Source organism: Phoca vitulina, unplaced genomic scaffold (genome assembly GCF_004348235.1).
Source record: "Phoca vitulina isolate PV1807 unplaced genomic scaffold, GSC_HSeal_1.0 scaffold4, whole genome shotgun sequence".
Classification (NCBI taxonomy): Eukaryota; Metazoa; Chordata; class Mammalia; order Carnivora; family Phocidae; genus Phoca; species Phoca vitulina.
Window position 1 is genome coordinate 286,225 of NW_022589707.1, and position 24,956 is coordinate 311,180.

The following is a 24,956-nucleotide window of genomic DNA, read 5'->3' on the forward strand; positions in this document are numbered from 1 at the left end:
TGGATGATTCCGTGGATGAACAGATGAATGTCAGCCACTGCTCTGATGTCAGACAGTATTGTTAGGATGGAGTAGGGGTCAAAAAGCCCATCCATGCCTCTTTGGGGAAGATGGATTAGGGACAGTGGTGTGCTAGAGCTGGCTCGCACCAGAGAGTCACTTGTTAGCATATCTTCCCCATTCCATGTTCGGTGATCTTATGTTTGTAGCTTGAAGTTGACCACGGTGAGATTATTTACACCATGGAACTGGGAAACACTAAAAATCAGTAATGCCCTTCCCCCAAGAGCTGGTTGTTAAATATTTAGCAGCATACCACTGATGTGGAGCAATGAAAATGTGTAGAAAAAGTAAGCCTAAGCCTATGTAGAACAAGACCTGTGGTAAGTGAAATATGAAGTCAGAGTTGGAGGAACCTATCACTCTGGGGCTGTGGTGCTCAGTGACAGGGTTTTAAGTTACCCATGACTTTTTTCCCCCCAGATTTGGGAAGTCTCAATATCCTGAGGCTCAGTATTAGGGAAAGGAGCTGAATCTTTAGTGAACAAAAGTGAGAGACAGTAGGGGGCACCTGAATTTGAACCAGGGACCTCTTGATCTGCAGTCAAATGCTCTACCCCTGAGCTATACCCCCAGATGTAGGTGTGGGCCTAAGTAATACCTTTACCTGTGCAGCCACACCCAACACCCCTATAAATTTTTATACCAAATATTCATTGGCTGGGCCTCCTGGAAGCTGCCAAGCCTACCTCACTACAATTTTCTCTCTCTGATGCAAAACAAGCAACAGGTTCCCCTCCCTGTAGCTGGAAGAGCACTGACACCAACATTTAAAGCTGGAAGGGCCTTCAGAGTCACTAGTCTGTGCCATTCACAGTGGGCATCTGAATACAGACATTCAAGATTACTAGTCTTCCACCACACAAAGCCCTTTACTAAAGGGATCAGAACCTGAATCCACTCTTCCTGATCCTTGGGTTTAGAACCCTGTTACTGAACCAATGACTCTCTTATCTTCCTCTTGTCCCTATCTTCCATCTGTCAAAAAATGTAAAGGCCACATAATTGGAGCCATCTGAATAGATTTATACAGACCTGAGACCATCACGGGGACTAGAATGCAGGCTTCATAGAGCATGAATGTGCCACACAGCTCAAAGACCACAAGGGGAAAGCTAATGGGGGACACCAGGATTTGATGTGGTGCATGAACTGCAACCCTTGGGCCAGTCTCAGATTTTTGTACTTAGGAATCATCTCGGGAGCTTGTCAAACATGCAGATACGATCTGGGGTTAGGAACAAGCTCCTTATGGAAAGTCAGGAGACCGACCCACTTTGAGAAACACCTGCCACAGGTCTCGCTCAGCTTCCTTTTGCACCACCTGCAGGAAGACTCGGGTACTGCAACACCTAAAAAAAGGGAAGGGTTTGAATTCCAGCGCCCGCTGGGATCGGCCAGGATTAAAACCAAAGACGATGGTCAAACTGCTCATCTTCTGAATTCTGCTCTAGACAGTGATTCTTAATTTTAGGGTGCCTCAGAATCATCTGGAGGGCTTGTTAAAACAAAGATGGCTGGGCCCCCATGCCAAAGGTTTGTGATGACAGGTTCTCAGGTAATGCTGATGTTGCTGGTCTGGGGCCACACCTTGAGAAGCACTGCTCTAGACCTCCAAACATCTGTGACCAGGCCCTTGTCATACTTGCAGCCACACCCAAGGCACCTGTCCACTGTTACCTCTTCTGCATGTTCACCAGGCACGGGTGCCTTCACTCCCCCAAAGACAGTGTCCTGAGGTCCCTCTCCTTTCCTCCCAGTGCTTGCCTGGGACCGACTGGGGTGCTCATAGTTGTCAGCTAGCCCTCTTCCCATTTCCCCATTTAGCAAACTAACACCCAAAAAGGCTTCTACCCCTCCCCAATATGGGGAGACCTTGTTCAAGCAAGTAAAGGCAGACATGCACCTGTTCTCTCTGGAGCAGCCCAGGATGAGTTCAAAAGCCTAGTTTGTCTCAGCAAACTCAGGCTTGAGGGGGTTGCAAAATTATTCCTGTCTACAAATGAAGCAGAAGACGAGAAGGTATCTTTGGACCCGCAAAGGAAAGTATCCAGGTTAGAACGTGGAAATACGGCGTTCTCCTCCAGAGATGCAGCCGAACTTTCTTGTCTGGAGATTTCCTTCATAGAAATGTACTTCTTTCTTAATTTGCTATGAGTCATTTTTTTAAGCCATGAGTAGTGAGAAAGACAGATAATTAACAAAAATCTATCTTACTATAATGCAGACTGTGAGGAAAACAAAAACAGAGCAGGGGGATAAAAATGATGGGGTACAATTTAGACAGAACCACCAGAGACAGAACTCACCAGGCCTTGCTGATGAGCTGATGGTGGGCAGAGCCCTGAGCGAAGAGAAGGAGCACTGGGAGGTTCTGGAGGGGCGCCCTTGGAAGAACAGCAAAGACCAGTGTGGCTGGAGGCAAAAAGGGAAGGAGTTAGGGGAGGAAGCAGCCAGGGCCAGCTCCTGCAGGTCCATAGGCTGCAGCATGGACTTAGATTTTGTTCTCAGGGGAGCGGAAAGCTACTGAACAGAGCGGGAAACATGATCTGACCCCCCTCTGAAACGGTCGTCTCAGTGGAAATAGAAGTAGGGGAAAAAGGCAGGGGGAGACCTGCCAAGAGAGTATGACGACGGGTCAGGTGGGCCTGGACCGCAGGTCATGACCACAAGAACTGCAAATACGTCTCACAGCAGAGTCAACAGGACTTGCTGCGGGCTTCGGATGCCAAAGAAAGAAGTGACCCAACAGTGGCTGGCAGGGGTTTGGCCCGAGTCGCCGGGAGAATCATACCACTTAGGTGGGCAACACGGAGTGCGGCGGGGAGCTGGCTAGGGGTGAGAAGTAATAATTCTCTTCCTCCCATCTTTGGTTTGAGGGGCCTATTAGATCTTGAATGAGGATGTCCAGTATGAGGCGCTGGCTCCAAAAGGAGGCTGCAGGTCCCAATGGAGGGTCCATCATCCATGGGCTTTTCGTGTCCTTGTTTCTCCCCAGGGTTCATCTCTGTTCTCCGTCGGCTGTGGATTCAGTGAGATTCTGCTCTAATAAATGCTTTCAGATCTTGTTCATCTGAAATGTCCTTCCTTTGCCTTCATGCTTAAATATTAGTTTACCTGGGTCCAGAATGCAGGCTTGGAGGTTATTTTTCTTCATATGTAAAAAAATACTTATTTTATAATAGTATGAAATATCAATAAAGACAACTTTATTATCCAATTATTCATCTCACCAAAGCATCAAAATTTTTTAAATTTCAAAATGCCATGGTTCAAGATCTACACAGCTAAAAGGTCATGTATATCAGTGCTTAATACTTTGGATTATAATTCTCAACTACAACTTATTTTTTTAAATAACATGCACAGTAAAGGAAGGAATTACATGATTTGGAAAATATGCATTTTAAACAACCCTTAATAATTATGACCATCCTGGGTTTAATGTGAGCATATTTATGTCAACAAACAGTGCAAACTCTACATTTGAGGCTGTGGCGATCTGAGTTATGGTTTGAATTTTTTACTTTGGGGGAAAATGTGGGGGGGGGAGGGGGTTCCTACTAAAATATAGATTTGCCTATTAGATCTATTTAATTTTTACTTTATGTATATATTTTCATTTAAATATACAATTTTTTAAAATAAGAATTTTTCCTGATTATAATAAAGCAATAAAGACGGTATAGACCCACGGGACAAATGGATGACTGCTAACTAGTTTCGCATAGACGAAAAAAAAAAATCAGTCCTGCTGAAACATAGTCTGTAGAGAAGTTTGTAGCGGCGAGGGATGCGGGTCTGCAGGCTCATTGAGAATGAATGGCAGTTAACATACCGGAGGATAGCCGGCTATTGCAACATAGTAAAAAGGTGCTAGTTAGGAGCGTAGAACGTGTGTGGGGGTATAGCTCAGGGGTAGAGCATTTGACTGCAGATCAGGAGGTCCCCGGTTCAAATCCGGGTGCCCCCTGTTGGTTTTCTTTCCCCCCAGGGCTCTGCTGACAGATAGTGGAAGGCGTGGGAAAGGCCATCTTCTGCTTCAGGAGATGGAAAAATTGCTCCTCCAGAATCGGAGGTTTTGTCCTGACCCTCTGACCTACGTGTATGTTTGGCGATCTCTCCTAAGTCCACAGGAGGCTGGGGGCGCACCCAGAAGCAGCAGCGGCGAGACCTCATAGGTTCGGCCGCGGGGGGGCGCTGTTCGTGCGCATGTGCCCTGGACCTCAGCCCCGGGGATCCGGATGCAGGAGGCTGGGGAGGGCGCTTTTATTGTAAAAACGACGCGTACCTCTACCCTTCCTTCTTACCCCCTCCACCCCGATGCGCACTAGATCTGACAGGCGCATTTGGGGGAGGACTACGCTGGGTGATTCTGAAGGGCGCTTGGCCTAAACGTGTTTGGTTCTCAAAGCGGGTGCCCTCGGCAGGGGCCCGAGAAGCTGCCAGGTGCGGAAGGAGGCCTGGTAGCAAAGGGGTCCGTCCCGGCGCAGCAGACCCCGCCGGTCTCAGGCAAGCCCACGGAAGACGTCGGCGACTTGCTGTGTTAGAGCTCTGGATACGGCAGCTGGGGGGAAGGCGCCCTGGCTCCTAGGCGGGTCATTTGAACACACATCACGCGGTCTCTGATCCGTAATCCAGGGAGCCCCCACCGGCTGTCATTAAAAATATGTATGTTGTAGACTTTATTTCTCAGAGCAGTTCAAGGTCACAGAAAAGCTGAGCAGAAAGTACAGAGAGTTCTCATATACCCCCTCCGCCCCCCCCACACACAGTTTCCCTGTGGTTAAGATCTTGCACTAGTGTTAAAACTGGTGATCGAATATCGATCGATACATTATTATTAACTGACACCTATAGTTTACATTAAGTTCCCAACAATTTAATGGGTTTTGACAAATGCATAATGTCACGTATCCACAATTAACTAACATCATAGGGATAGTCCCACTGTTGTAAAAATCCGGCCTGCTATACCTAGTCATTCCTCTCCCCTCCCTGCCAATCCCTGGCCACCGCCGATCTTTTTACTGTCCCTAGTTTTGCCTTTCCTAGAATGTCATAGAGTTGGAAACATACTATATGTAGCCTTTCCAGATCAGCTTCTCTCACTTAGCTATAGGCTTTTAAGGTCCCTCCATAACTTTTTGTGGCTTGATAGCTCATTTCTTTTTATGGCTGAATAATATTCCATGGTATGCACCTGCTGCCTTATTTATTTAGACTTGTTGGCATTCCAGATAACTGCCTCTTCCTGCAAGAAGGGAAGAGAGAAATTAAGAGTACACTTATCTCGATAAGCACTGAGTAATATATATATAATACTGAGTAATATACATATAATATATGGAAGTGTTGAATCACTATACTGTACATCTGAAACTAATATAATGCCGGATGTTAACTACACTGGAACTGAAGAAGAAGAAGGAGGAGAGGGAGGAGGAGAAGGAGGAGGAGAAGGGAGGGGGAAGGGGGAGGGGGAGGAGAGAAGAAGCAGATCAGGCCTTTTCCAGAAAACCTCCCCAGGCTCTGGCAGCACTATACAATTTCCCCCGTTCCTTATTCTGGCATTGATCCAGTCTCACTTATGAGACTTGCGGTAGATAATATGCAACTATCTTTCTTACACCCCCAACATTTGAAATTCCTTTCCATTTGGGGGGATCCACAGCTGTGCATGACTGGTGGAAACCAGGACCTACCTGCACTACCAAAGGCAAAAGTACCAGGCTTTGCCCTCCCACCAACCCCAGCAATGCCCTCAGCTTAGCCAGTCACACACACATGATTGAGACTTGGAACATGGAATGAGGCAGGAAGAGTTTGGAATTTATTCCAGGGGAGCTCTGACATTTGGCGGTGGGGCTGAGGGCTGCAGCCAGTGTGCAGTGGGGGCATCACCAACCCCCTAACCAGGATGCTGTTTGGGGGCAAAGGATCCTGACCCCCTGGCTGTCCTTTAATTCTGGCCGTTTTCTGAGTGTAGATCACTAGGTTTCCTTGAGTGGTCTGAGATTTTTGTCTTCGTGCCAGTCATTTCCTTGTTTGCTTCAATTAGCCATTATCAGTTTCTATTTTTGAGACGGAATGCTGGCAGTGTGAAAACTGATCCTAGAAGTCACGTGCAGGAAGTGAGGGGAACATGGCGTTGGTTATCTGGTCTGGTTGGGGCTAAAAGCAGTGACCATCCGGCCAGTTATTCAGGAATTGGAAACTGGCAGTCATCAGTCACTGACACACAGTGACAAAGCAGGGAAGTTGACTATTGACTGGGTCACCTGGAACGCAGTGCCCAGGGAGGGCCAGGCCCTGATGTACTAAGTTACCATAGAACACCAGCAAGCAGCGTACAGTAGAGTGGCTAACTCTGTCGGCACGGGAACTTAGAGAAAACGAAGTTCAAATGTGTAAACCCTTTCCTCTAGCCAGCGCCAAGTGCAGAGAGCCTTAACTCTTACCCTGGAATAACTGAAAAGGCCTCCAACCAAAAGTGGGTTACCGACTTACAATGTCAATTAAAGGAACAGTATCCTTGTCTCATGTGTGAAAGATAGGACACTAATCAGAAAAGAGTGGGATCTTCGCACCCACTCGGCGCTTATTCAATGGACTCAGAAACAAAGGTCAAAACCAGGCATGGAGGCCAGGAGCCAGCTCCACCAAATGGATTTCACACAGCCCGCCGCCCAAACCTGGCCATGCCAGGGAAGGGCGCCCAACATTCCAATTACATCCCCTAGTAAAAAGATGGTGTTTTAGAGGCTGGGCAAGCAGCCAGCAACATGGAAGCAGGTGGATTATGTTAGAAACATCATGGATGGGGCGCTGCTTTGTTCTCACTGGAACACTTATCTTCAGTTTACACTATGTTTTTGAAGTGAAACTGGTTACCTGTGTACAAAGGAATGCTATAGGTAAGCTGCACAGGAATGAGGAAAGAATCTCCCCTCCTCTACTCTATCTTCTATTGCATAGCTCAGTGTCCTCTGCGGTCTCTGGAAAGTGGATCTCCCCAGTCTCTGATGCCCCGTAACATCCCCTTCAGTTACTGCCCTGATGCCTCGTCGGAAGGACTGGTGGGTGTCCTCACTGTGTGAATGAAGGTCTGCGAGCTGGGAGGGAGGTAGGGGGTGGGGGTGGGGGGCACATGCAGGGCCTGGGCTCTCCTGCTATGGCGCAGAGGAAAGAGAGATCTCTGACCTTATAGCAGGGACCCTTGGGCCGGGGCTGTGGGCCCCCAAACAGCAGCCTTCTAGCTTCCTCGGTTACGCTGCCGGAAGGATTCAGGTCTCGCTGGCGCTGTCTCTCCTGGGTTCAACCAAGCCCCTCGGAGACTGCCTCAGGAGGGGACTGGGCCGGGGAGAAGGGTGGGGGGTAGATGTGAAGGAAAACAGAGGGCCAGCAAGGGTGAGGCTGGGGAGGATGGGGTAGAGCCGGTGGAGCTGAGGGAGGAGGGAAGGAAGGAAGGGCGGGGGGCGGGGTCCCGCAGAAACCCGGTGCCTCCCGCAGGTCAGGCGCGGCTGCCGCAGAAAAGCGCCTAGTAGACAGCGAGGGGTCTCTGGGGAATGGGAAGGCGGCCTCATGGCCACAGAGGGGTCCCTGGTGAGTTTGTGCTGGGCCTGCTAGTTTCATAGGCCTACCAGCAACGAACAGAACTCACCGGGCGCTATGGAATGCTAGGGTGTGGCGTCACAGGTGAAGTAACATAAAGAGGAGCCAGCCTGACGCAAGGGGGTATAGCTCAGGGGTAGAGCATTTGACTGCAGATCAAGAGGTCCCCGGTTCAAATCCGGGTGCCCCCTGCTGGGCCTCTGCTTTATTGCCGAACAGGGAGGAATGGCTTCCCAGATACCACAATCTACTTAATGTCGTCGGGTGCCCTCCCTGCCACTTTTCCCCAGACCCTGTCCCGTGCCTCTTCTCCCCTGGCATCTTGAAGTGTGGTTGACCCACTGGCCGCAATTCTTCACCTCGCGGTGTCTGTAGCTTTTGCTTGTGACTTTTCCGTTTCTCCCGCACAGGTGAGTGCGCCCTGCACCCCCTTGCTCTGGGCTCGGCCATAGGTATCAGTCTGGACCAACCAGAGGACAGAACCCACACAGTAACTTAAGTGGGAAGTTTAATATAAAGAATTATTGTGTTATGAAAAGAGTAACTACAAAGGTGCAAAGAAAACTCTAAAGTTATCCGCGGGGAGAGGAACCCAAAGAAGGACAAATTCGGAAGGGGGACCCCTCCCCAAAGCTGGGATTAGACCCAGGGGGAAGGTGTGGTTGCAGCCCACTCGCCAGGTTGCCGCAACCTGACCTATCCACAGTCTCCGGGCAAGCAGCAAGCAAACCTCTTGGGCACAGGAGAGGCACCTGGGGGTGTGAGGTCTGGAGCGTGCAGCATCTGCACCTGGAGGGCTCGGGGACCAAACCTCTGCGCGGCAGAGACAAGCGGGGCTGGCTGGCGCACGCAGGTGCGTGGGCGGAGTTGGGAGGGCCCAGGGAGGTGGTCGCCGGCCCCGCCGGGGTGCGAGGTCGCCACGGGACTTCATTCTCTGGGGGCCTGGCTGGGTCCTCACACACCCACACCTCTGACCAACCATGCAACAGAGACTAAGCGGAAGGGGAAAAAAACAAAACGAAACAAAACACCACCACCACCACCACCAACACGCCGCAGAAATTAGGGAGACAATTTCCTTTTCTCCAGCAACGTCCCTCCAGCGCCCTCTACTGACAGCTGCTCATATTACAGGAGAAACGCTTACAGAAACCAGTCGGTTATTGCCCGGCAGGTGTGGGGGCATGAATTTGGACCCGAGAGTCAAAAAATTGATAGCTGGCACATCGTGTGACTTGTTTCGGCCAACAGGATGTTAGAAGGTTATGCAGGAAGGGGCTTGAGATCAACTTGAAAGGTTGGGTTTGTCCTCTGGCGCTTCTGCTATTACCATGAGATGTGTTTATCCTGTGAGCGGCTGCCCCTTCAGCCTGGACCCCAGCGTGGACACACATGGCCCAATCTTCAGCCCAACTCATCAAGAGGAGCCAAGGCCGGCTGGACCCGCAGCTTGAAGCGGCCTTACCCAGACAAGCCCAGCCCCGATCAATTGATTCACATTCAATATCCTGACCCACGGGCACGAGAATAAATGCTTATTGTTGTGGGTCACCGGTTTGGGGTGGCTTGTTTTGCGACACTATTGTGGATTAGACTGGCAAATACTAAAAGTGACATACAGAAGGGGGCTCCTGCTATAACAAAAGCCCGAAGTACATGGCATGCCTTCGCAATGAAGCAATGGGTGGCAAGAGAGCTGTTAACAATCAGCTGGGAAAATAGGAAACTATTATTGGCAGGGAAATCAGAGGCTCATGATAACCCGGAAGGCAGAAAATATGCTTGAACTTGTAGTGTTAGGGGTAGGATATTTCAAGGAAAAACATTGAATGCATGAGGTATTTTGTTACAGGCTGTGTTTGATAAGGTACTACAAAAAAAGATTTGAGTCCAGAAGAGAACTTACTGGTTTGCGGTCAGAATTTAGAGGCAATCTAGATAGCTCAGAATTGCATAGCCAGAAAAATGAAACCATTCTCTCCAAAACAAAGGTGAGGCCATTCTTACATCGCTTTAGGAAAAAGACTAACTCCAGAGCCTTCCCGTAAGACATAGCCTCAAACCAAGTCAAGCTTAATACACTCATAGTCTGAATGCACTTTATTAAGAGCACTGAAGAATTAAACTGGTACCAAGGATATCCTCTCAGTTGGACAAAAGTATTCCGAGAAAGACTAAGGGTGTGCCCAAATACTTATAATTGAGCTGGAGGGAGAGCCTATGTCAAAAAGAATTGTGATCGTGTGGCTTTTGGCACATGGAGTCTAATAAAAAGAAAACCCACACGTTGCTTGAGAGAACTGTACTGGCAAAAGCATTACTAGCTTGGACGAAAAGATGCGAAGACTGGGAAGTTAAAAGGATCTGGGCTTCCAGCATTCTACAGGGGGAAGCAAGCTCAGAAGAAAGCTCAGCCACCAGAAAGGACATATTTTCCAATGATCTCTTTAAAAAATTGCAGAGGGGGCGCCTGGGTGGCTCAGTCATTAAGCATCTGCCTTCGGCTCAGGTCATGATCCCAGAGTCCTGGAATCGAGCCCTGCATCGGGCTCCCTGCTCCGCGGGAAGCCTGCTTCTCCCTCTCCCACTCCCCCTGCTTGTGTTCCCTTTCTTGCTGTGTCTCTCTCTGTCAAATAAATAAAATCTTTAAAAATAAATAAATAAAAAATAAAAAATTGCAGAGAAGGCTGAAGGAAAAGGAAGACTTCTCAGAGTCATGCAAAAACAATGGACGGGGAGCTCTCCCGAGGCAGCAGAACCAGAATCTAATCATACTGAGTTTTGGGGTGGTTTGTTATATGATATTATTGTGAAAAGCCTGACAAATACTGACATTGGGATCCAGAAGGGGGCTCTGGCTGGAACAAAAGGTAAAAGCTGAGTATATTATGCATGCAGGGGAGAGGTAAGTAATTAAGACCAAGAGGGCAGACCACAGTGGATTAAAATGTTGGCCCCAGTTCTGAGCTTATTCTGTGTGCACCCTTTGCCATGAGACTTTTCAGATGCTCCCATGTTCCCAAGGAACAGATTTCCCTGCCCTTGATGTAGGGCTTGGTCCTGAGACTCGCTTTCACTGATGGGATGTTAGCACATGGATTACAAGCTGAGGCTTGAAACCTGCTCGCATAGTTGGGCAGGGCGTTTTTGCATTTCTGCCATTGCCAGGAGAAAAGTTCCCCTGCTAGCTGCCACTCTTCCAACTTGGACCCGGGAATAAACGGCCTTGCAGCAAACCTGAGCCCAACTCACATCAAGGATCCAAGCACAGATGGACCCCCACCTTGAAGCAGGGCCACCAGGTCAAGCCCAGACTAGATCCACTGCTTGCCATGCATGAAAATAAATGTTTATTGTTGCATTCATCTGAATTTAGGGATGATTTGTTAGGAAGCATTATTGTGGACATAGCTAATCCAGGCATGATTCTTACACTTCCTCTCCCTTCCCCTCCCACCAGGTACTGAGTGAGGTGAGGAGAGGAGACTGCAATTTATCCAAGGAGTTCAGGTTGTGGCTACAGAGTAGAAAGGGGCTATTAGACAAGGGAGGGTCTCTGGGGAATGGAAGGGCCAACTCCTGGCCAGAGGGTGATCTCCAGCCGGTTTGTGGTGGGCTTGCCAGTTTCTTAGGTGGACCAAGAGAGAATAGAATGCCCAGTGCACTAGGGAATGCTTGGGTGTGGCAATGCAGGTGAACTATGTTAAAGAGGAATATAATTCTAGCAAGGGGGTATAGCTCAGGGGTAGAGCATTTGACTGCAGATCAAGAGGTCCCCGGTTCAAATCCGGGTGCCCCCTGCAGGTGGCTTACCTTATTGCCAAGTGCAAATGAATGACCTCATTTAGGGTCCTGCCCATTGTAAAGTCACCTACATCAGCACCCTCCCTGAGTCTGTGGCAGTTTCCCCAAGTGAATTCTGGGGCGAGGCACATGTCGTGGTGCTGTTGTTAATGATGTGCATGTGGTAGAAGCTTCTTACTTCCCTCTTAGAGTTTACGTTATGATCAGCTGTTACCCAGCCTGTCTGCACCGGAATTACTTAGGGACCATAGTAAAAATACAGATCAGCCCTAGGAATTAGGATTTAGTAGAACTGAGGAGGTGCCTGGGAGCTTCTGTTTTGGGGAGGCACCCCCCCCCCCCCCCGCTAACTTCGATGGTAACATCCAGTCATTCCGAGTGGCTGGAAAATTATTTTGGAACTTACAACGCTATGTCATTTTAAACATTTTGGTGATAAACATCAGTGATTTTTCAAGTTAGTGCCTTCAGCCCAGGACCGAGGGAATTGTAAGAGGTGGGCTATAAGCACAGAGAGTGGCCAGGGGTGCAGAGGTAAGAGAATGCGACCATGGTAGCGTGGTGACAGATCACACTGGCACAGTCCTGCGAGGTGTGGTGACAGCCCATAACTAATAACTTGACTCCGCATTGAAGTTCAAAATTGAAACACACTTATTAGACAAGACCGAGTAAAGCATTTGATTGACAACCTGGAGGTCCCTGATTCCAATTCAGATGTGTTCTTTTTCCCTCCCAACCTTTGAGCCCTCTTCCCATCTTTTGAGGAGCCCCAGTTATGTGAGCCCTGGTGGAAGAATTGGCTCTGCTTGCAGCTGCAGAATTAAAGGCTATTTCCCGTTTTCTCCCCCTAGCACTTCTGGCCAAACAGGTGTTCCTGACTCACACTACACTCAGACCGAGTGACACAAATTCCAGGGTTGGCAGAGCTCAAGCACCATCCAGCAGCTCCCTAACTGGTGCCCGAGAGCCTAGCAGGCTGAGTCCCCTTGGATCGACCCTGCCTCGCGAACCTACAGGCCCCAACCTTCCCTTCAGTGCTGCGGGCTCCCTGCCACCTGGACAATGATTGTCTCATCTTTTCCCGTAGACAGAACCAGTTTCTGTTTCTGTAACAACGTGCCTAGGCTGATACAGCATTTGGAGTCGGTTGCAGGCAAAAGACCTTAAAGAAAGTGGGGTGGATGTAGGATTTCTTTTCTGCCCTACTCGGGATAGAAGAAAGTGGAAATCCAGTGGATTCTTCAGGGCTGGAAATCTGAGAACCCAAGGGCTCTCAGTGGTAAATGAGCTGATAAATCGATTACATAGATTCAACTGACCAATGGATTGGTGGCAGCTTATCCACCTGGCAGGCATTTAATGGCTGTTTATGGTTGACGTCCATTCTGGTCAATGTCCGTGCTGTAGAGATGGCTAAATATTTTGAGTATCACCCCTTCTTGGAATAGAGTTCCCACTGGAGCACAAAACCTTCAGGGACCAGCTGTTGTTATAGAACAGGATGAAGGGCCAAGCCAAGGCTGATAGTCTAGGGAAGCTCAATGTCATATAATGGAAAGCTCAAGTCTATATTCTCTTCCGACAAGGACAGACACGGCAGACTTCCTGACCACTGCGCTAAAAACTCAGCTCGTGCTGCTGAATGACTGAGATCCTGAAGCACAAAGACAAGATCATCCAATGGCGAGCCCAGTTGGGTTCACAATTGCACCCGCCTCTTGGATGCATTGCCGCTTCACTGAAGCTTCCTGGGATGTCAGGGCGCCTCCTCAAATTCCACAAGCAAGTTGCTACATCTTGCTTTCACCTTAGGCCTTATTGGGGCTTTTCCTGTTACCCAGGTAATGGTGCCGGGGAAGACAAAATACTCAGGCGCAAAGGATCTCCCTGAATGGTCAGGTAGAACAAGGGGGATGGTTACTCCTTGCCAAATTCTACCTACGTGTATGTATGTTTTTATACTTTATAATCCTCAAAGCTTTTCTCTAATATTTAACTCACGTGCACCTGCGTGCATGCACACGCACCCACAAACTTTGATACCTCCCATTTGAATGAATGTGATGGCCTAGCCTTTCTGCTTTTTAGTCAGTAATGACCTGAGCTTTGTAATAAGAGAAACAGGCCTGTTACTTAGTCAAGGGGGTGTTTAGCAGATGCGTCAGCAAAAGGTAAAGAACAGGAAAACGCTGAGCTCCTAAAGTCCCTTTCTCTCCTATGTCCAGATGTGACAACTATTTCCATGGTCAAGTACAGCGGCCATTCCTACATACCTGCTGATGCACGTGTCCCAAAAAAACCGGTGTTGTGGGCATGTAGGAATTGCTTTTGGCTTTCCAACACCCATCTCCCATCCTAGGAACATCCCAGTTTTCCTTGGATGCAGGCTGGTAGAACGGGAATCTAGGACCTTCTATACCTTGGGGGTAGGCGTGCCCTGATGCTAGCTGTCTCATGTAGATGCTGTCCTCGGGATTCCAGCCACGGACAAGAGACAAAGCGCCCAGAGTGGCTGGTTCTGGATCGTGGACATGGAGGTCCCTGACCACGCTGGCCTCTTGCCATGAGTCTCTGAGGCCCACGTGGCCATGTCTTTCCCAAGCTTTATTTTCTGCCTCCTAGCAATTCTGTGATGTGTTTCCAATCAGTTCTTTTCTTAAATTAAAAAAGGCAGTTTGCTGAAAAATACCACCTGATACAACTGCCTTCACCTTCTTCTTGCTTTCTAACAATTGGAATGCGGCGTGATGACATACTTGGACTGGCCCAGTGGATGAGGGACAGAAGCTTTGTAAGAAAAATCCATCTGGTTCTACAGAAATGCAAAAACTCTCCCAAATAATAAGACCATCGGAGCCACCAAAACGAGGTCAGAGATCCTGAATCTGGATGGCCCCGTGCCCTGAGACCACCAGCCTGGACTTGGGTCCTTGATGCAATATCATCAGGAAGAGAGCAGGTGGAATCGGGGCAGTTGGGACCTGTCTCCACTGACCCATTTTGAATCTTGCTGGAATCAGCCTCTTTTCAGATAAAAGCATCTCTTGTTTAAGGGACACAGACAATTGGAATTGTTGCCTTTTTTTTTTTTTTTAAGCAAAACTAACTTGTGTGGAGAAAAGCAAATAGGTCATTTCAGAGATAATACATTTATAATGTGCATATCACTTCTTACAAAGATGAAACTATTCTTCTATGATGTTTTTAACATGAAAAAGAATTGATTACTTTTTCATGCCAATAAAAAAAAGCTTTTAAGACACCTGTCCTAGTGGCTAGAGAGGATTCTTCTGTATGACTGCTATGACTGCAATTGATTTAGCCAACCTGCCTTTGTTGCTCACCTAGGCAGTTTATGACTTCTACCATACGGACAAATCTGCAAAGGGTCTTGTTAAAGATGCATCTTTGTTTCTTACCTAGCCTCTACATGCCATGCCCATTTGGATGATTGTCCTTTCTATGCATCCTTGGGGTCTCTGTGGTCTTTTAGTGTCATAGGGGTAACTTCCAGGGGAAACATCCACAGAGGAAGGGATCCCTGGTCACAGCCCAGGAGGTAGTAGAGGCCTGAGTCTGGTGCTCAAACAGCCAGTCCTTGTATCTGGTCCCAAGTCATCCAGCTGTGCTGAGCTGATGGTGGGGGGCCAGCATGGTGCCATGACCTCTCTGGTGAGGCATCTTCCCTTAAAGCCAAGGAGTAAGGGATGAGAAGAGCGAGGGGAGCAGAGGAAGCAATGTAAGGCAGCCCAGAGAACCCCATTGTGCCGAGGATGAGCGTCAGAGTGGGACCAGGGAGAGTGGGGCTGGTGAAGTAAAACCTGAGTGGGAGGGAAGAAAAGAGGGAAGATTCCAGCTCTAAATGATGATTTGTGCCCCCCCACGGAGACTGAGGAGGTGGCAGTGCTGTGGGCAGGGAAGAATTCCAGAAGTGTCTGGAGAAGGACAGAGTAAGTTCAGAGTCAGACAGGGGTCTGTCTGGATGAGGTTAGTCAGTCAGTTCCCCTTAGTTCACCAGAGATGAGGAGTTACAGGGCACAATGGCCCACAGGTGACATGGGGCCCATCAGCAATGCCCAAACCGATAAGGGGGCATAGTTCGGGGGCAGAGCATCCGACCACATATCAGGTAGTCCCTGGTTCAAGTCTATGTGTCACCTGTTGGCCCTTCCTTTTGTCCTGACCACATGTTTGCAATCACCCTGTCCTGTGTCTGGGCTCCAATGACCATAAGTCTCTCATCCCCACTTCACTGCCTTTCCATGCATTACACCCTCTCTTCAGGTTATGTCTTCCGTCCCACACATGGAAGCACGCAACAAACAGAATAAGGGGACAAAAGAAGATAGATGAAGGGGTAGTTCATCTCCTGCCCAGTTTAGCGCAAAGAGGCCTTTAATCATAAATGTGGATTCTAGTGGTAACTTGGTCATTAAACCAAGTGTGTTTTGTTTGGGCATGATTTTAATTGCTGTCATTTTTTCCCCAGATCTATACCATGTAGGGCAAAAAGTAAATCGATAGCTCCAAAATCATCAAGAGCTTGTTAGAAACTCCCGTCGTCCCTTGTCCCCTTCCCAGAGAGTCTGGTTTAGGGGGCCCAAGAACCTTGACTTTTCCCAGCCCTCCCCAACCCTACCTCCCCAACCCTAACTTCAGAGGGTCTGTTGAGCAGCCAGTTCTGAGCCCTGCTCTTTCTAAATGAGTCCAGAGGACATTCAAGCTGCAAACCTCAATGTTTTCAAGGCCGGGGCCTACAGCTAGGGGCTGAGGGGAGGAAGAACGCTAGTTCTAAGTAGAGGTAAGAGGCGAGGGTGGGCGTAGCAGGTGGGGCACGCTTACAGGGCTGTAGGATGGCAGAGCACTACCAAGAACACATCACAAGGTGGAGACAGTCAGGGTGTGGCTCCGCAGGATTAGAGTGCTAATTAGAAACACATACACAAGTGGGGGTATAGCTCAGGGGTAGAGCATTTGACTGCAGATCAAGAGGTCCCTGGTTCAAATCCAGGTGCCCCCTATTATGCTGGCTTTTACCCCCTATAACAGCTGTTGTGCCCCCGACATTGAAACCTCTATGAGGAAAGAAGAGATGGCCCAGGACCCCTCGGTTTCACCTCCTGTGTTTCTCAGACTCAAGTGGGCTCCACCACCCAACCCCACTGTGCTGTGCTGGTCAGGCCCTCTCTGGTGGCTGCAGGTAGGGCTTTGTGTTATTCTTTGACTGCCCAGTACCTGAACCCCAAACCAAAATAGTGAGTCTTCGTGGAAAGCCCAGCTCTGCGACCTGCTGTACCAAACAGACGTGCCAAATACTGTCACCCCCTATCCCCCTGACTGCTGGCGGGGGGCCCAGCTCAGACTTTCCAGAGTGAGCTTCATTCCAGGACCTAGGGCTCGGCGCAGCTGTTGGTTCATCCAGCGCCCCCTGGGGGCCACAGTGCCTCCTGCCCCGCATGCTACTCCGCCATGGCTCTGGCTGGGATTCGGGCCACTGGGGTCCCTTGGAGCCTGACTCTCCCACCGTCCAGGGCCATGGGCTCCTGACAGCCTGCCAGGGACAGTCTGGTCTGTTTCCATCAGACAGAGGCACATTCTGGGTTTGCACCTGTGTGCGTGACTAGTATGGGAACTGGTACCCAGAGTAATTTGCAAGCAAGAGATCCTCAGAGAAAAGCAGATATGTGGGGATCGGGGGTTAACTGCCAGATCTTGTTGTACTGAAGGCAGGAAAAGTCCCGGTTGGTCCCTCCTGGCTAGGAAGCTAGCAGACCAGGGTTAACAGATGCATTGTTGCCTGCAGTCAGCTGAAATCAAGTGCCCTCAGAGAGCAAGAACCCCGGTGGCTGACTCTAACTCCCCAGGAATGACTAGATCATACTACATCCAGTTCTCAGAAGGACACACGGGGCTTCCGACGACCGTGCCGAGAAAATCTGCCCAAGGCACCACGTGGCAGAGCCGAACACCAGAGGCAAACTTTGATCCAGCCTTTGCTAAATTCCCTGAAATTCTTGGTCTCTTGGGTGAATGTTGGGGCATTTATCAGGGAAGAACAGTCCTCCCAAAATTATAAAGGGGATTTATGAGAGGATATGGAGAAATCAATCCCAACTCCAAATGCCACCAATCGCCACGGATTTCCTCTTATATCCGGACTGATGGAACGGTTCACAGAGGGTCCAGCACCCCTGCCCCTGCCCACTGAATGCAGAAGCTATCCATTCACTGCGGAAACTGAAAATACCCAGGGGGTTTGCTTTCCTGTCCATCAGAATCTTTGCACTTTGGAATCCAAATAGCCTGTGGCTCCAGGAGGGGACAGTGTGGGGTCCCCTCCCAGGGAGAGGCAGGTGTGGTCTGACTGCCCTAGGCAGTGGCTCAGCCAGCAAAGTCAGAGTCTCCATGCCAGTTCAGAAGGTTTTTAGGCTTTGGTACCCCAAACAGGCAGCCTTAAAGCCCATCCCTGCCCCCTCCAGATGTGCAAAGCCCCAGACATGAGGTCTTTCAAGGCAGATGGGGCTGCTTAGCGGGACGGTGACGTTAGCCTTCCTGACCAGATGTCTCCCCCAGGCTCAGCTCCGGGACTCGGCCTTGGGATGAAGAAGGGGAAAAAGAAGAACCATCCAGCCAGTAGTCGAACAGGTGAAGCTGAGGGAGAGGGGAGCAGGGGTTAGAACAAACGAGCCCAGGAGAGGTGGAGTGAAGAGGGAAGGCAGGGGAGGCAAGAAAGTGTACCAGCGAGAGACAGAAGGAGGGGAGGGACTGGGCAGGGCAGAGGGGGCTTCAGGGCACTCAAATGAGGGTCAGTGGGAAAGGGGAGGGAGCTTATGGCCAGGAGAGGGTGAGTCAGCCGGGACATGGGGCTGGCAGGAATAAACAGAAACTACTGGGTCCTGGGGGAGGCCACAACCATGAAATGATGTCAATTAGGAAACAATGTGAAGTAAGCTCTGGGTCCGGGGAAAAGATCTGACTGTGGGTCGGGAGGGCTACAGTTCAGATTCCCAGGCTGCTGTGAGCTCATCCTGTTTAGTCCTAGATGTGGGGTGGACATCATTCGGATCATTATTTGGGAAGGCCTATCTCCTCCAGCCCAGGCCAGCCTCGGCTACGGGGGGAAGGAAGCAGCTGAAGGCAGTGGGCCCCGTCACGTCTTGTCCCAGGTTAGGGAAGTGGAAAGAGCCCAAGACCAGCCATGTGGGATCTGGCCCCAACCCTATGATTAATCAGGTGTGTGTGCTTGGGCACATCTCTTAATTATGGCCTCTTTTCAAGCCTGTAACATGGGGCACCAAACTAAATTGGTGGTTTCCAATTCTGACTTTCCACTGGGATCATCCCATGAGCTTGTTAAAAATAGTCCCTTGGCCCTGCGCCCAATTATGCTGATCCAGGCAGTCTGACCTGGAGCCTGTGAGCTGTATTTCCATGAAAGCACATGCCATGGCTCTTACCATCTCACACGCCAGGTGCTGTGATGGGCCATCCAGCTGGGGACCCTTGGCCTTAGAGAAGTCCAGAGCCCTCCACTGACACAGCCCTGCTTTGACACTGACGTCCTTGGCCAAGGATGGCTGGCGTAGGCAGAGGATGGTGCAGAAGGGGATGGTGGGCAGGAATGCCTTCCACCTGAAGCAGAGCAGGTCTCAGGGACTGACAAGACATGAGGGGGTAGGTCAGTGTCTGAAGGAGTTCTGGAATTAATGACAGAGGCCAGAGGTCTTCCTGTCAGAGTGAGGTGAGCTTTTAAGGACAGATGTTGCTTACCTGTTCTTGATTTTTGGAATGCGACTCCAGCTTCCTTTCCCTCACTGGAGCCCGTGATTCTACACCAAGGACAGAGAGAAAAGAGGCCCCGGAAGGTCTCTCTTCTTCAGCGTTTCCCTCCCTGGAGTCAGTCCCACAGTGCCAAGCACAATCCTGCTCTTCCCTGGGGGCGTGGGTCTGTGAGTCCTGAGCAGGCCTCAGGGGGAGCTCTACAACCTGAGTCAGGGAGCCTCAGGCCAGAGCCTCTGGCGGGCGGCCAGCATGCTGGGTTCAGAAAACTAAGCAGCTACCCTACTGCAGGGCTCCTGCTGGCTCAGCTACTCCTGGAGGACAGGGAGCCCACTTGTGATTAAAAGTTAAAGGTGGCACCCAGATTTGAACCAGGGACCTCTCAGTTTGCAGTCAAACACTCTGCCCCTGAGCTATACCCCCCCAGCTAAGAAGATGGTATAAGTAACACCTTTTACCTGTGTTGCTACATCAGGATTCAGTTTTGCTGGTTGGAATGTCCTGGCCAGCTCTGCTTCTCTCAGCTCTGGCCTTCCTCCTGCAGGAACCCAGCCCTTCCTCTTCCTGTGTCTCTACTATATGCACCTGGCTGAGGATGCGCCTGGTCGTGCTCGCACTCTCTCCCTCTCTCAAATAAATAAATAAAATCTTAAAAAAAAAAAGAATATCCATGATAATTTGTCAAGTGAAAAAGCAGGTTACAAAACCGTGGGTCTGAATGAAATTGTTGATGATCTCAGCTTTTTTTCTGTGCTTTTATTTATCTTTCAAGTTTTCCATGTTGAGTTTGTGGCCTTTGTAAAAAAAAAAAAAAAAAGTTACTTAAGAAAAATTATACTCTAGGAGAGTTCCACTCCTGGGAATTTATCCCTCAGAATTACTCATGTGAGTGCACAAAGACGCGATAGGTGGAGACTTGTTGCAGCTTTTACCTTTTTTGTTAGAAATAAATTGGAAACCACCTAACTCTCCACTGACAGGGAATAGGTTACAAAGCAGTCAGAGGATGGGATATGATGCAACGGAAAAAGATAACACAGGTCCAGAGTACGATGATAAGAAGACTCTTAAACAATATCATTAAGGGCAAAAAGCAAATTGCGTGGCATGTGTATGATATGAACTCATTTGGACTTTTAAAAAGATACCAGGTATATATATTATTATATAATAAGGGGCTCCTGGGTGGCTCAGTTGGTTAAGCGTCTGCCTTCGGCTCAGGTCATGATCTCGGGGTGCTGGGATGGAGGCCGTTGTAGGGCTCCCTGCTCAGGGGGAGGTCTGCCTCTCCCTCTCCCTCTACCCCTCCTCCCTGTTCATGCTCTGTCTCTGTCTCTCTCTCTCTGCAATAAATAAATAAAATCTTTTAAAAAAAGATTATATACACATACAAAGGTATTTACGTATAAACACATATTAAATTTTTATATATATAAAACAATTTTTTGAGAGGGAGAGAGAGAGAGGTGGGGAGGGGCACAGGGAGAGGAAGAGGGAATCTCAAGCCAACTCCACGCTGAGCCCGGAGCCTGACACAGGGCTTGATTCCCCCCACCCAGAGATCGCAAACTGAGCCGAAACCAAGTCGGACACCCAACCAACTGTGCCACCCAGGTGCCCCTAAAAATATAAATTTAAATATAAATTTTTATATTTATTTATATGTTATATACTATAGATAACATATCTATAAAATATATATATCATCTCCTATGGGAGAAAATAAACCAGACAGCTACTGCCAACGAGGGGGTGGGGGATTCTTTTATTTTCCGATTTACACACGTAATAACCCAAATGTCTACACACTCCAGCCTTGCAGGTACTGAGTGGTTAAAAATAACTGAGAGATGGGGCGCCTGGGTGGCTCAGTCATTAAGCGTCTGCCTTCAGCTCAGGTCATGATCCCGGAGTCCTGGGATCGAGTCCTGGGATCGAGTCCTGGGATCAAGCCCCGCATCGGGCTCCCTGCTCGGCGGGGAGCCTGCTTCTCCGTCTTTCACTCCCCTTGCTTGTGTTCCCTCTCTCACTGTGTCTCTCTCTATCAAATAAATAAAATCTTTAAAAAAAAAAATAACTGAGAGAAAGCACTACGAATATTCTTTCCTTTCCTGCCTTCCGCAGCTGCGCACGTCCTGATTCCTCCTCTTCCCTAGATCCCAGCCGGCCCCAAGCCCCTCCCGGTCTGTCCCTCCCCCACCACCTCTGCCCCCGTGGTGGTGACAGGCATTTGTCCTTTCTGCTGGTTTTCTGCCCCCTCCCCTCCAGCGCTGTCATCGTGGTTTCACACACCCGGCGTCCACTGTCCACCCAGCCAGGAGGCACGGTGTCCTTGGTTGGCGTGAGGACAAAGGGCCAGCCCACTGCCCCCTGGGGGCCCCAGCACCGCCCGGCCCCTCAGCCACACACCGCCTCTTCCACGCCTGCCTTCTCCGCCCCGACCTCTCAGTCTCCCCAGAGGCCTCTCGGACTCCAGGCCCTGGGGCAGGGAGGGTGCACCCGACGGGCGCACAGACCGTATGAGTCTGAAAATCGTGAGAGCAAAGCTCGCCTCCCAGGTCGGTGGAGACTCACAATAAAGTCAAAGGGTGACATTTCCAAAGGTAGAGAAAGGTTTTCATATTCACACTCGGAGCAAGACAATCGAGGAAGGGACAGGCCCTGGCTCAGCGATGAAAATCGTACAAACAGCCTCATTTACGCAGGCTCTCTCCCATAAGAGGGAGATGGTTAAATCAGGGGGCGGGGGCCACTAGGGAGCCCTCGGGAAGGGCAAGAAACAGAGACAGCTCCTGCGCAAATCCGGAGGGCCCCACGGGGAGGAGGAGGACATGGACGGAGGCTGCCACCAGAAGTCATTTTCAATATCAGAAGGTGTCATGGGAGGGCAGGGACAGGAAAGGGACAAGCCACCCGGCTCTCAGCCAAAGTTCCAAGTGTTTACGAAACTGGAAAAAAGAAGCACTGAGTCAGAAATTTGAGTCTCTCGCTAACAAAAAGGAGTCAGCTTCAATGAAAGGGAAACTCCAAAGCACATCCCTGAGGATAAAAGAAGTTTTGTTTTTTCAGGCACTCATGTTGTATGCTGATAACGGAACTCAGGATAGAGAACCTTTGCAACCCGGGGTGTCAGACGGAGAGCTCTGGGCCAGCTTACCGAGTTAGACCAAGTCTGACCACGCTGTTTCTATGTTGCTCTTTCCCGCCATCCGGTGTAAGGGGGTTGAGGCTTTCTTGCTGTCAAATAATTTATTATGAGAACCTGTTTTTAGCCCATCAAAAGTGTAGATTTCTGTTGTTGATCGAAGCCTGGAGGGTGGGGAAAAGGGAGAAAGGTCATAAAAGATGATGGGTGTAAAGCATAACAGAAATCACGGCTTGCGCTTGTGAATTCCATGCCATATCTCGGAACTCACAATGAATTCTGAGACTGTCTACCAACATGCTCAGCTGCTCCTTCTCCGAACCACAGAAAGTCATTACACACTTTAGTTTTGAGATGGGTGATATAATTCACCGGTCCCTTATGCAGAAGTTTACTTGTAAAGCTTGAATAAGATATACGATTGTCTTTAATAATTCCTCAACGTGCACTTGAACACGTGGAGAGGGGCCCACCCTCTGAGCCACAGATCCCAGCGCTTTGGCTTGGAAAGAGAAGACCCCTTCCACCCTGTTCACAGAATGCCTGAATTGAGAAGGGAGAGTATTGAGGACACAAGGCAGAGACAGTGACTGTCCCTGGAAGATACTGTTAACATCGGGTCACCGATGATGCCCACTTAGGGATGAATCCGAGGAGATCCAGAACACAAGGTGCTGGGCAGAGCGAGCAACTATGGTATTAAGCTTCAGCATTTGATGGTTTGGGTGGGGGAAAACAACTTCACATTGACATCTAATAAGGAAGAGGAAGTTATAAAAAATGCAGCATCAATTTAAGTTAGGGATAAATAGGGGGCACCCAGATTTGAACTGGGGACCTCTTGATCTGCAGTCAAATGCTCTGCCCCTGAGCTATAGCCCCTCCTGCTACAGTGTGACTTAATTAATATTCTTCATCTGTGTAGCCACACCCAGACCACCTGTAAAGTGATGAGTAACCCTTCGGAAGGACCTCTCTTGGGAACCGCCGGGCCTGCTTCAGTGAAAACTCACCAACATGCTGCATAACAAGCAATAGGCTCCTTCCTCAAAAGCCCCACAGCCTGTGTCCTCCTGGCCTACAGCCCGTAGGAAGGTGGGAGCAGTAAAAGGGTGAGGGGGCCATCCCAGGGACAGAGTCTCAGGCCCCACACGTGGTGGGCAATCTGAAACAAGACAGTTTTGCCTAAAGACAGCACTTAGCAAGGGCTAAGCTCTTAAGGAGCAAGTGATTTGAAGACAAGAAAGAGAAAAGCAACCCCGAGCATCCACAGCCCCTGGCAGGCTGATTTGGCGTGGGCCCTGAGTGAGCACTCTTCATCTGGTCTGGAAAGCTACAGGGAGTTATTTTAATTCTTGTTGGACTCGGGTGGATGGTGCCCCGGGCTCCTGGTCAAATGAAAATCCTCCCTGAAGGAATGCACCAGGAAACAAGCTTCCTAGAACTCCCACGGATTGGGTTTTAACAAATCTAAGTGGGAGAAGCAGCATAGCATGGAGACCCACAGCATAGACCCTGAAGGCAGAGAGCCTGGATCCAAGTCCTGCCCCAGCTGTGGGACCTCTGGCCGGTTACTTCCCCTCTCTGTGCCTCGATGCATACGCTGTAAAATGATAATAGCATATGCTTGATGGACTGGTGGGTAGATTAAATGAGTTAATCCACATAAAACACTTGAACCAGGACTGGCACATAGGAAGCTCTATGTCACTGTTTGCTGAGAAAATTTAAAAACGCACGAGGAAACTAGCTAACATTCGTGAGAGTCGACAGAATAGGAAACATGGGAACTGGACCTGCAAAGACTCCACCTATGACATTATTTGAATAAATCGAAGAGTATCTTAAGAGAGAGAAATGAAATCTAAACTGAGGAGCAAAAGACTCAGAAATGGTCACATATATTTGAAAAACTAATCAAGACATTCTCGAAATGAAAGATGTAATTAACTTGTTTTTACTTCTTATTGCAGTGTAATTTACACAAAGCACACAAATCTTAAATGTACAGCACAATGAATGTTGGCATATACACACACCCAAAACCACCACCCAAATCAAGACAGAAAATTTCTAGCACCTCGTAGGGTTCCCTTGCACCCCTTCCCAACTGCCCCCTCTCCCCAAAGATAACCGCCATTCTGTCGCCATGGATTAGTTTTGCCTGTTCTTGGATTTATTCTTTTGAGTCTGCTTCTTTCACCCAACCTCAGTTTTCTAAGACTCATGCCTGTTTAGCCTCTGTGACAGTAATGTGTTCTTTTTGATTCCTGTTTAGCATTCCATTGCATGACTGTACCATGATTTATTTATCTACGCTACGGCTGGTGGACATTCGGGCTGTTTCCAGTTGGGAGCTATTAAGAGAAATGCTGGTATGAACCTTCTTATATGTACATGTGCACTCTAAAGTATATAGCTTGGAATAGATTTACTGATTAAGAGAGCATTCACATTTTCAACTCTTAACTGATAATGCCAGACAGTTTTCTGAAGTGGTTATATCAAATTGTACTACCACCGACAGTGTAGGAGAGTTACCACTGCTCCA

General features: G+C 49.2%; 6 non-coding genes across 6 annotated transcripts; 4 read left to right on the forward strand and 2 right to left on the reverse strand.

Moving 5' to 3' along the window:
- Positions 1-562: 562 nt before the first annotated feature.
- Positions 563-634, reverse strand: TRNAC-GCA. The gene has a single exon. It is a non-coding gene; the product is annotated as a tRNA-Cys (tRNA).
- A 3,327-nt stretch (positions 635-3,961) lies between these two features.
- Positions 3,962-4,033, forward strand: TRNAC-GCA. Its single transcript has one exon. It is a non-coding gene; the product is annotated as a tRNA-Cys (tRNA).
- A 3,760-nt stretch (positions 4,034-7,793) lies between these two features.
- TRNAC-GCA lies at positions 7,794-7,865 on the forward strand. Its single transcript has one exon. It is a non-coding gene; the product is annotated as a tRNA-Cys (tRNA).
- A 3,537-nt stretch (positions 7,866-11,402) lies between these two features.
- On the forward strand, positions 11,403-11,474 carry TRNAC-GCA. Its single transcript has one exon. It is a non-coding gene; the product is annotated as a tRNA-Cys (tRNA).
- A 4,955-nt stretch (positions 11,475-16,429) lies between these two features.
- TRNAC-GCA lies at positions 16,430-16,501 on the forward strand. Its single transcript has one exon. It is a non-coding gene; the product is annotated as a tRNA-Cys (tRNA).
- A 6,714-nt stretch (positions 16,502-23,215) lies between these two features.
- Positions 23,216-23,287, reverse strand: TRNAC-GCA. The gene has a single exon. It is a non-coding gene; the product is annotated as a tRNA-Cys (tRNA).
- Positions 23,288-24,956: the final 1,669 nt, after the last annotated feature.